Source organism: Typopeltis vanoorti, chromosome 14 (assembly GCF_054136105.1).
Source record: "Typopeltis vanoorti isolate ZY-2024b chromosome 14, IOZ_Tvanoo_1.0, whole genome shotgun sequence".
Lineage (NCBI taxonomy): Eukaryota > Metazoa > Arthropoda > Arachnida > Uropygi > Thelyphonidae > Typopeltis > Typopeltis vanoorti.
In genome coordinates this window covers 124,056,306-124,069,687 of record NC_143562.1, presented here as the reverse complement: position 1 = coordinate 124,069,687, position 13,382 = coordinate 124,056,306, and positions in this window count along the sequence as shown.

Genomic DNA, 13,382 nt, shown 5'->3' with positions numbered 1-13,382 from the left:
TGCTAAAAAAATTGAAGCGTACACCGCGGTTGCTATCGAGTACAGAACAAAGGACGTCGCCATCTTTGTAGCTGTCCAGAGGAAGAAAGGAGAGTCATGAAGTGCAACAAGTGTCAGGAGGAATTGCCGTCCGACGGATGTTACATAACCTGCAGGAAATGCCATAGGAATCTTCACTTTACATGTTCCGGACTTTCTGAAACAACCTGGCAACGCAAATCCAATGCCAAACGAGAAGAATGGAAGTGCCTAAACTGTAGGGAGAACAAAGAAACGCCACCGCCCACGACGCAACTGATTACGCCGGAGGCAGAATCGGACGATGAACTGAATAGACAACAAAACACCGGTGAGTCTTATAATTTGAGTTCCGTTAATTTATTATTAGAAAAAGGTTTAGAAAATATAAAAGCCAGCTTGGTAGATCTTGTCCAAGAACTATTTGATAAACAGAATAAAGAAATAACAAAAAAAATTAGCGAATATGAAGAGTTTGTTAAATTTAATAATTCAAAAGTCGAAGAAGTCTTACAAACGGTAAAAGACATTAAAACCAGTATTAACGCATTAACTGAGAGGCACACAAATTGATAAAAGACACATCGGAACTCCGTCAAGAATTTAATTCCCTGAAACAACAATACGAAGTTTTAAATCAACAACAACATAAAGAAGACCTTGTCATAAGCGATCTTCCTGAAACCGAATCCACAGAAAATCTCAGAGACGTAGTTCTAAAGTAAGACCATGCAATTGACATCCCCTTACAGCATAATGATATTCAGACCATAAATCGGTTTCCCAGGAAGAACAGAAAACAAGGTTCGCCACGACCGGCACCAGTCATAGTTCGTCTGACAAGCAAGGCTACAAGAGACAATCTCATAAAAGCCAGCAGACTGAAAAAACCTGTAGTCAAGGATTTAAATGCATCGCAAGACAATACGCCAATCTTTCTATCTGAATATTTAACACCTTTCAATCAGAATCTTTTGTACCAAGCAAGAAAGGAAAAAACAGAAAACAAGTATCAATTTTTATGGATCAAAGACGGCAAAATATTCTTGAGAAAGTCACAGACTTCAAAGTCTATACAAATAAAAAGCTCGGAAGATATAGACAGGTTGCCAGAGTGAAACAAAAGACTCTAACTTAGTTCAATAAGAAGATCTCAACACAACAAAAATGAAAGTGAACCATCAGATAGATGTAATTACACCAGAATACATCAGTAATTGTACTTTCGAATCTCTTGATGCATGGAAACAAAACACAGTAAAAGCGAGAGGTCTCTCAATCTTGCATATTAACATCAGAAGCATCCGAAAACATTGGTTATTATTACAGGCTTATCTGAGGAATTACACTGATATTATTGATATATTGATTCTCACAGAAGTATCCATAACTAATGACGAAGCGACTGCTTTCCAAATTCCAGGCTTCCAACAACATATATCATGCCGCCAAACAAGAAGAGAGGGTGGAATACTAATATTTATGAAAACAAAAATTAATAGCAAAAGAAATGGCCTATCAGTTTGAGCATACTGAAACCCTCTGCCTCGAAATCATTAATACCACGAATACACAGCATCCCATAATATTAAATGCTATTTACAGGCCACCAAACCTAAACATGATAAAATTCTTACACGAACTCAATTGCTGGCTTTCAAGCCAAGAAATATGATCAACCAAACACCTAAAGATAATTGGCGACATAAACATAAATATTGCAAATGAAAACCAGAACAACACTGTTAAATACCTAGATACACTATCCATGTACAATCTAATACCAACAATAACATCATGTACTAGAGAAGAAATATTCGGAAATATTATCACTGCCTCCTGTCTAGACCATATAAACGTCCGAGCATCACCAAATAGTTACACTGCATCAGTCATAAAGTGCAAAGTAGCAGACCATTACTTCACCGCTCTAAACCTGCACACTAAGACAATACCCATGCAATGTCCCACAGAAGAAAAACGACAGAAAACAATAATAGACGAAGAAATAGTCAACCACGAAATAAGAAAAACAGACTGGGAACACCTGGCATCAGATTCAGCAGATATCTTATACAACAACATTAAACTCACACTGGAGGAAATATATAAGAAAGCTACAAAGAAAGTCCGAATTCGATCAAAAACAGCACAAAATCCTTGGATAACACAAAACTTAATCCTAGAAATAATCAGAAAGGACGCTTTATGGAAAGAATTAAAGCGATATCCAAATAACACAACTTTAAAAACTGAATATAAGATAACAAGGAATCGCCTTACAACACAAATCAGAAATGCAAAAAGAAGCTACTACAGAGACAAACTAACCTCCGCACAAAACAACATGAAACAAACCTGGCATCTGATTAATGAGATGCTAGATTCTGTTCCCAACACCACTGCCTCCGAAACCATAAAACACAGCTTCATGAAAGACGCAAAACCTATCCAACAACTAGCAAATGACTTTAACCAATACTTTGCAGACTCCATCCAAGAACTTCACAGAAATATTCCCCCAATCACAAAACGAGACCCTCCACTTGGACCGCGATCAAAACAGACATTATGGTTCCCAACCATAGAAGAAGCAGAACTTCTCTCAGCAATACATCAAATCAAACCAAACAAAGGCCCAGGAATAGATGGTGTCAGACCTAAAGATATAAAGCAACATGCAAATAGTTTAAGTCCTATCCTACTAACACTAATAAATAAAATATTTAAAACAGGACAGATACCAAGTATGCTAAAGACCGCCATAATTACACCCATATACAAAAAAGGAAAAAGAAATTTAATCAGCAATTACAGACCCATAGCAACATTACCAATTATCAATCAAATTATGGAGCGGATTACACTGAAGAAACTCACAGCATACACTGAGATCTTTAATATTATCCCCAAAACACAATATGGTTTTCAGAAAAATAAGGGAACAACATCTCTCTTGGAAGACTTTACAGACGTAATTAATACCGCCTTAGACAAAAACAAAATAGCCATGGTAGTCTTTATAGATCTAACCAAAGCATTCGATACACTCACACATCAAACCTTGTTAGAAAAGCTGAGGCATGTTGGAATAGACGCGCCTCTTCACAGGTGGTTTACAAACTGCCTCCAAAATAAAAAGTACAGGGTGTTCGAGATAAATTTGACATATTTATAATTAATTATATTTTTCCGTAAGTTACATGTATTAACACACACTTCTCTTCATTTAAAAGTTTGGACCCTTTTTCATTCATATACAAGATGTCAGAAAGGATGGATAGCTGTAACCCACCTGAATCATGGAAGAGAATAACTTGTATCATGATGATTCGTGCCCGCCATCAAAATAAGGATATTACGACTGCTGCCCAATGCTCCCTGAATACAGTATAAACAATCAGGCATGAACTAGAGACTTGCAATGGTGACTACGAGGATGTAGCAAGAAGAAAGATCCCTAGCAGACGATCTGATTGCGTTCGTACAGCAGAATTCCTCGCAAATCTGCAGGAACAGGTGTTGAAGAACCCTGGCACTGGAATTCGGGCTTTGTTCGTGGAGTTGCTAACTGTAGTCAAGCCCTGGATAACAAGGGTAGCCAATGGTAGGCCGTATGTATGGCAGCAGGATTCGGCCCCTTGCCACACCTCTGGGAAAAGTCAAAAATGGTTGTCTGAAAATTTCTACGACTTCACAAGTCCAAATGTTTGGCCTCCAAACTCCCCAGACCTTAACCCCATGGATTATTTTGTATGGGGCGCAGTTGAAAAAGACACCAATCGCACTTCCAGTAATACAAAAGCCCAGTTAATGGATAAAATTAAAACAGTTTTTGCGGCCCTTCCCAGGGAGACTGTAGCATCAGCTTGTTCGAGGTTCCGAAGCAGAATTGAAGCTGTGATCGATGCTAATGGTGGTTATTTTGAGTAAATCTTGTTGATAGTATTGTAATTAACTCTGCCTGTAATGTTTTTTTGTCAATTCATTAAATTTAATAGATACAAAGAAGATTTTCTTTTTCCTTACGAAACTGTCAAATTTATCCCGAACACCCTGTATATCACACGTATCGGATCAAACCGAAGCAGAGAGCTACCAGTAATCTGTGGGGTGCCACAGGGAGCTGTACTCTCCCCAACTCTATTCAACATTTACACGCACGATATTAATCAGTTACCACTCAAAGGCAAGATATTCCAATACGCAGACGATACAGCAATAATATCCATCCATAATAACGAAAGCATAGCCCAAACAAATATGCAACATGACATAAATCTGATCATAGACTGGCGCACGAAAAACTCCATACACCTAAACTCAGAAAAGACAAAAATTAATGATATTCAGAAATCCACTGACTCGACCAGTTGATAACAAATATAACCATCCAACACCCACTTTCCAACATAAAAAACCCACAGAACAGCAAACCCACTACAATCACTCAGGTTGAAACAATACGATACCTTGGAATTTACCTCGATGCAGATATGAACTGGAATAGCCATATAAAACATCTACACAACAAACTCCGAACAATAAGTGGCAAACTCTACAGATTAAAAGACATAGTTCCCATACGCCTAAAAACACTAATATACAAAGCATTATGCCAAAATATACTAAGATACGCTGTAACAACGTATGCTTTCTGTACACCCTACAAATTAAATAGATTAATGTCCCTACAGTACAAAATGACAAAACTGATCTTTTGGGAACAAAGAGAAAATCACGACCTTATAAACATTGCAATGGCAGAACACAAAATACTGACAGCAAAACATTTATGTCACTATGCAGCCTTGCTAAAACATTATTTCGATGCCAACTACAGGACAGTTAGAAATGCATACCGTATAACAAGGCCTCAGACTACTAATTATATCACATATAAATACAATAATCACTACGGAAAGGCCACGCGAAACTTCTACATTCTTCTAGAAATCCACAGTCAAGAACCTTCTTATATGCAGATGACCGTAGAATAGCTCATCGAAGCACCATGTTTCTAAAGAAGACCCAGAAAATATCCTAAAAGCTTTAAAACCAGGAAACGCCGCCTGTAGATGACACTGGAAACAAGATCCTAAGGAATCTGGAAGAAAAGGCGATACAGTGGTTGTTAGAATTTTTCAACTTTTGTTGGAAATTGATAAAATTCCCAGCATGTGGAGGAAAAACAAATACATTTCCGGAAACCGGATGAACTTGCTGAAGATCCAAAGAGCTTCAGGCTGTTTCTCTCCTATGCTCAGCGCTGTAGCTGTACGAGAGGTTAATTTTGAACAGATTAAGTTCAGAAATAAAGTGCTGATAAAGGAACAGGTAGGATTCAGACCTTGATGGTCATACACTGGATACAGTTTATTGACGACGGCTTTGAAAGGGGGGGGGGGTAGCAACAGGAGTTGTGTTCATAGATTTGACAGCAGCATATGATAGATAAACCTAAGATGGTTTATAGGCAAAATTTATATAATGAAAAACAAAGCTGTTTTTCATGCTATGAATTTTTTCATGCAACAAAGAATCTCCTCCTTTTAGCAGGAGATTCTTTGTTCAATTTCAAGGAAAAAATGAGTAGATGGCGTACCTAGAAAAACGGTCTACCCCAGGGAAGTGGGCTACTGTAAAAATTCGATGCAACAAGAATAAATTTTGTATAACGAACGCATCGAGTTTTTACAGTTAGGCAGAACCCAGAACACCTGTAAATAGTATTTTCTCTTAAAATTTTGTATTGTATGTAACATATGTACAGCCCACCGGGAATTAGCTATCTCTTTGAACAAAAGATGTAAAACTTTCAAGGCTTGGCGGAAACTCTCTGCAGTCGGAACGCCGTTTGAAATTTTGTTTACAACTTCAATCCTAAGTGACCTCAAGGTCAGGGGCGGCAAAAATTCAAACGGACGTTCCGCTGGCTGACTTAATGAGATTAGAACAGGAAGAAGGAGAAGGAAGGGCTTATCGAAGGTTACAGAAACCAGGAATCATATGACAACGTAAGGGTTTCGCATAAGTGCACGCAAGGAGTGCACGGGGTTGAGAAAACTGAACCCAGGGTCTCGGAACTGATGGAATATAAGATGGGACTTCCAGAGACACAGGGGAGTTTTTTGCAAAGAGAAGAAACGAGGAGACGATGTGATAGAAAGCCTGAGAGTGAAGTCCTGACTTGTCAAGGAGGAAGCCAAAGGAGGGAAGCCATGCCGCGAGCCGTCATTTAGCCCCAGAAGCGTAGATGACCAGGGGACGAATCAACCGAGGACCAGCCGAACCTGTCTATGAGCCGTTCCGTCTGTGAAGGCCCTGACAATTCGCGACCCTTCGCCAGTGTATTAACACGCCGATGAATCGTCACCCACATCCCGCGAGCCAACCTGATGAATGGCCAGTATCCCAAGGACCTGAAGTAGAAGAAATCAAAAATCCGAGACGAAGAAAAGGAAACACATAGGAAGTCACATCCAACGGAATTGGAGAGTGCAACCCAGCAGAAGACAGCCCATGTGAGTTAAAGTATTGTTTTATTTAGACTGTGTGACGCTATAAGAATAGGTTGTAGAACTGGAGAAATGCATGTAAGGGGAACATTAATAACCAGAATAACTTTTAGAGACTTGTTCTGTCTGGATTTTGATGATTGCATCTAAGAATGAATATAGCTAATTCCTATTTTGGGTTATGATTTTTATATAACGCCTGAATATAATCTTGTATGATTTTTCTTAACTAAGTTTACAATATGTTATATTAATCGTAACATGCTTTAACGCCGATTATTCAAGCACATTAAGATGTTTGTTAATGATATTTCTTTGAGCTAGATAGATAACATGATGTGTGCCTTGTATTAGTTGAAGAGAGATATATGCAAGTTTGTTTTTAGAGGTTTTTTTAAGAATTACAGAGGATCACCCTCTGTTTTATAGTGTAAAATATATGCCTGTTTGTTGACTATTAAATCCTATGTTGCATTTTTAACGAAGTTTTTGCCTGATCTTATTTTTAATTGCAATGCGTTGATCTTAAATAAAAATCGAACCTAAGCGGGAAGCGTTGATATAAATAGTAAGTGAGAAAAGGGTCAGGACTGCAAAGCAAATTCATAACTTGGGGACGATAAAGAGATTTTGTTGTGAAAGATTTGATAACCTACTGGAAGTACTATATTTCTTGCACCATATCGAGGCATTGATGGCGCAGTCATAAATCTAAATAAATATTTCCATTGCTCTCGGGTAGAAGGAGTATAGAAAACAGAAGTTAGGAATAGAGAGTATTAAAGGGGAACGTATAAAAGTAAGTGCCGAGAATATTAGACTGCCGCAGCATCACTAGAATGTAAAAGAAAGAAACAACAAAATATTACAATATTGCAAAATCGACCAAGGAACGAAAATCCGACACCTATTACACTACCCCCCCTCATCTATCTATCTATCTATCTATATATATATATATATATATGTATATATACCGATGACCAACCTATTAACCTACAGTTTTATATGCAGATGATCGGACAATAGCTCATCAAACAAAATCGTTTGATAACTTTGAGAAGTCACACAAGAACTAGATGCCCTTACAGTTTACTCTAAGGAAAACCAACTGAAACCAAAGCCCATTAAACCCAAATGTGTCTCTTCCATCTCAATAATATGTAGGCGAGGAGAGAGTTGAATATAGAATGGAACGGTGTGAAATTATCCAACTTACCTGGGTGTTACACTAGATAAGACCTTAAATGATAAGCAACACATAGAGAAGACAGCAGCTAAATCTCAAACACGTAATAATATTGTGCGCCAATTAACATCATCAAGAGGGGCTGCAAGTCCACAAGTACTGCGCGCCTCTGCACTGGCACTTTGCTTTTCGATAGCCAAGTATGCTAGCCCTGTGTGGGAAAGATCATCTCATGTCAAAATTATGAACATGTTTAATGAAACATGTCGGCACATGACCGGCTGCCTTAAGCCTGCAAACACTGACCATCTATATTCACTGTCTTTTATTACACCTCCTCATATCAGAAGAACAACACAGAGCTGAAACAACTAAATGATGAACGGTATCCATTGTATGGACATGTTACAGTACATAGGAGGCTAAGATCAAGGAAAAGTTTTACTCACTCAGTGGAACCCTTGGTTGATTCCATAAAAGCTACAAGGTCAACAATGTGGCAAGAACAATTTCTTCAATTCGGCTTACATCTAGACTGGCAAAGATGGAAGATATTGAATAGACTTCATTCTGGAATGGGCAGCTCAGAGCAGAATATGTTCAGATGGGGCTACACAGACAATGACAGCTGCTCGTGTGTTGAAACACAAGCCATTCTGCAATGCTGCCTAATAGACGTTAATGATATATGTACCCGAGAAGATTTAATGCAGTGTAACGAAACAGCTTTAAAGTATGTTAGTCACTGGATGAGTAGAATTTGACATTTTATGTTTTTGCGTAATTTTAATGCAAGTAGTATTTTTAGCATGTTACTCTTGGTTTATTAATGTCTGTTCGTTTAAATGTATGCTTTTAATCATTTATTTATATGCTCTTATCTTTTCTGTTGTTCGCACACGAAATAAATAATAAATTATTGTATTTTCTCTCTCTCTCTCTCTCTCTCTCTCTCTCTCTCTCTCTCTCTCTCTTTAGGTCTAGAAAAAAGAAGGAGATCATTCTGTTCTTCTTGAAATATCTTTTCAGATCAAGAAAAGCAAAAAAAATAAGCGCGTCTCCTGGTAATCGCTTCCTGCTTCCATTTGTCTCCCCCCCCCCCCATCCAAGTAAGCAATCGATGGGAACGCTATGTAAGGAACAGGCCAGCTGAAATCTTCAAGCAACCTGCAGTACCTTTGATGGACACTAACAGCTCCTCTTGCTTTCCACGGTTATGTAGCAAATAACAGAATCCCAAATCCTCTCCGATCCGACCTTAGCCTTCGGGGTAAGGGAAAATCAAATTCCTTCATCCGTCTCATTGGCTTCTTAATCGGTTCTCGCCGTCCCATCACAAGGAGTAACTTCATTCCCGAACGTTCTAATTGGTTTCGAATTTGTTCTGAAGCTCTTTAAGAGAAAGAACTTCTCCCTTCACAAAGCACGGCGGAAGAGAAAGGACGGACGAACATTCGGTTGTCTGGGTTTTCTTCTCAGATTCTTCTCCATAAGGGGAAGCGAAGTGCAGGAGGCAAGACACACGGCTGACTTGGATTCTCCGTTGAAGAAAAAGCAAGAAAAACAGAATCCTTCAAAGCCTCACGCTTAAAAAAATGCGTTCACTGTATCTACACAATTTTGTTTTTGGATGACTGATTAACTAGTTTAATAAAAGAAATTCGAAATAAATGGGTTTATTAACTTCTCTCCATAAAGAGAATAAAATGCTTGACAATTCATTTCACAAAATGTTTTTGTTCGAAGAATTTGTAGCTTTAGTTTCTGTTATAATGTTTTGCTGACCTCGGCAATGTTGCGTAACAGGAGGTGAAGACAAGCACGTGGCATTGGCAGTGTACATAGTTCAAGTACTAGGTTGTATGTCAGCCAATACCAGCGAGTTGAAACTGGTGCACGCATGCCCAGAGATTAAAAAGAGGAAGAAAAAATAGGGAGAGGAAGAAACTCGTGATTACGTAAAGTGTGGTGTCGTAATTGAAGGGAGAAAGAATTATAGGAACCTATTCGGAGACCTACAGATTAATCTGCAACAAGATATTTCTCTCGGTTGGTGTGAGACCACCAGAACATAATATCCTGCAGGATGAAAACAATCCTAAATCATCTTATTCAATAAATCATTGAAGTTGTAAAAGTCAGATATCAAACTATTGTCCAAGTAATCTATACATAAATGATCCTCTCATTGCCCGCTCTATTAAAAACTATGGAGAAGGTCACCAACCGTCAACTCTTTCACCACCTGGAGGTGTATCAACTAATTAAAGACCCACAACATGGATTCCGCTACTCGATCCATAGATGATCTAGTATCCATTATCCACCTCTCTCGACTTAAGCTATGAGAAAGTGTGAAGAGGCTCAAGACATTTTATCTGTCTGGCACAGATGTCTGCTCACCAAACCACCATCCTGTCATCGATCTGTTGCCAACTTCCTCTCTGGTGACTCATCACGTGTCACAGTAAATGATTTTCGATTTCCTCCTCAGATTTCCCCAGGAATGCCGCAGTACCCCAGAGCTCTTTCTCGTGTACGTAAATGATCCTCTCATTGCCTGCGATCGACAGTTTAGCTGATGACAGCAGACTGCACTCCCTCCTCTTTCTTCTTTTACAAACCTTACACTACACAAAACAAACCGATATTTTCAGAAAATCACTTTTTTTTCAACCTTACATTTTGATCATCCTTAATGGGGCTCTTATAATCCTTATTAATTACAATGGCGGGAAATAAATCCATTCTTATTTCCCTCAAGTAAACAACCCCTTTCTTTGGGTCTCACTTTTAGTAATACAGAAATCTCTAGACTAATAACTTTGACCTCTAGTCTCTCTCTCTCTCTCTCTCTCTCTCTCTTCATAAACATACAAATATTGCCTCTTCAGTATCCGATAAATTATTTTCTGTTTCTCTCAAAGCGTTAATCTGAAGCGCGACTAACTCTGTACAATTGACAAAAATAAGTGCGGTGTCTCAGGAGCTCCCTAAGGATACTTGATTCGGTAGATAAGAGTTAGGCTTATTAATGAACTGGCAATAATAATCCCCAGTCTCTTCAAAATATGTTAAATATGCAACGGCTGTACATCATGTCTTAACAGTTCAACCCTAAACTTGAATAACAATCTTTCTTCATCTTCCTTCGTTCCTTTTTCTGAGGTCTGTTGGAACAGTCTCCCCGCATCTTGATTTCCTTACGAATACAGGTCTTCAAACATAACTTTAACCATATTTTTTCTCAACCTTTGTTCATCGTACTACCTCAGCATTATACTATGAACTTCTTTTTCATGCTGTTGTCATAAAATTAATCAGAATAAACTATGAATATTGTACAATAGTTCTATACGTTATGGAAATTTAATGTATTAATTTCTTGTGCTCTCCCAATGGGAAATCCAAAGAATTCGTTTTGGAAAGATCGTTGTCCTCCCCGAAAGCAGATAGTGAATTTCAAGTTAAGTCCCCAAAACGAAAAAAAAAAAAAAAGAAGAAAGAAAAAAGAGAAATGAAATATATAGCAAAACTATTCTTCCAGAGGAAGAGAACAATCTTTCCAAACTTCCCCTTTTGGTATTTGAATGTACAGGCACTTATAATCCTAAGTAAAGGGTTTACAAGGAATGAAAAGTGAACGCCATATTGAGTTTAATGTCCGAATAAACATTTTTGATGAAGCACAGTGACACTTTTATTTTCATTTTTTGGTTTAGTGTCATCAGTCCGAGGGAATTAAAAAAAAAAAACGGGTTGGATACAAAAATTTATTTCCTGCAAGACGCCTTCCTGACAACCCACAAATATGATACTATTACCGAGGCAAGTGGTGCCATCTCTTGGCTTTCATAGCGCAATTATACTTTTTATTTGTCTAACTAAAATATTATTAGATTTTTATCTGTGTTTTTACTGTGCACCGTCACGGCTTAGAATGTTGTTCTGAACAGGCAAAAATTAGTAATTTTAATTGTTTTTTCGCTTTTGCATTATTGATGAAAAATAAATAAAAAACTTGATGATTTGATGAAAAGAAAATTTTGATTTCATCTGACCTTATATTTTCAAAATAAATCAAGAGATGGCACCACTTGCTTCAAAAGTTTGTTATACTGTATTTGTAATTTATCATGAAAGTTTAGTTGCTTTTTTAAAACTTCACAGGTAATTGACTGTGTTTTGCACTCTAATCGTGCTCTTTTTCCCCATCATGCTTCGCGTCCCTCCTACCGAGGTATGATACTACCAAAGATATCAATTAATTTAATTAAATAACAGTGCCTCAAAAATTTTTCTTAAAGCATTCCTTTAGACTCAAAATGGCACCGACTTTTCATTCTATATATCCAAATTAAAAGCATTTTTTTGCTTTCTACCTATTTTCTTCAATATTCTAAATAAAACTTCAGCATATTCCCCACGAGAAAACCATCTGTTGAATATTTCACTTGAAAACCTTGCTGTTTGAGAAAAGAGTTGCTCTGTTAAGAGCGCAGGGTAGGCTCAGCAACAACCATCACTGGTTGGCAAAAACTAATGACAACACCAAAACTAATTTTAAATACCAAATATTCAGTAAAGATGTCCACGTGCAACTTGGCTTTGTCTTCAGGACACAGCGGTGTCACTTTCAAAGCTGTTTTTCATGCAGTTTTGCAATGCACGCATTGCACTGTTTTAAGCACGGAATCCGTCACCGATCTGCGGTCGCTAAATGGGGATGAATGAGAGCCGTCCCAAATCCACTTTCTGTTTCAAGACAGGAAACACGTTGAATTGCTAGATGGTCTCGATGCCTCGAATTTTGTTCTTCTAACGATGAGCCACTGAGCAAACTTTTCGACCAACTTAGGCGGGCATTGTGGTTTAACGCCCGCATTCCTGTTATGGTTTATGAGAATTACAGAATGTTGACAAAATCTCCTCGTCATCGGTTTCCTTCTGAATAAATAACAGTTTTTTAATGTTTATTTATTTGTTCTAGGAAACACACAATCTTGTCATCTTCCCCACGCAGTACATTTGTACTTAGATGTGAATAGTCTTCGAACATGGTTTGAAATCGATAGGATTTGAAGTAATGGCGCTCTTTATAAGTATGAATTGACGTTGAAGAATTCGTATCTGGATATCTGATGGACTTGTTATAATATTTGTTGGATTAGATAGAAGAAATGATTGCGAGGAATTCAAGCTAATGAAGAATGCTTGTTTTTTAGAGAAAGAGAGGGTGGGAAATCCTAGCGGAGGGGAGGGGGTCAGAAAGATATGGCGAGTACACTGAAGACAAAAAAGCGGATTTTTCGGTAAAAGCGGATCTTCATAAAAGAGAGATCCATGGCAGATGTGTAGGTTTGACAGGATGAAAATCTCGGTTTCAGGGAAGAAAAAAACTGCCATCGATGGATGACTCATCTTTAGAGGAGGATTAAATTGCACGCCTAAATTGGTAATAAAGGGGGGAGGGAGAAAGAATGAAAGAAAGAAAGAAAGAAAACTAGTGTATTGGGTCAGAAAGTGATAACCCAGAGTACGGTAACAAGCATTCTTTTGAGTTGAATGTAGTCACACGAGATGGCCGCCAGAGTCATATAAACGGTTTTTGATTCTGTAATTTAGAAGATGGCGCCTTGCGATATCTGAGTGGCCTT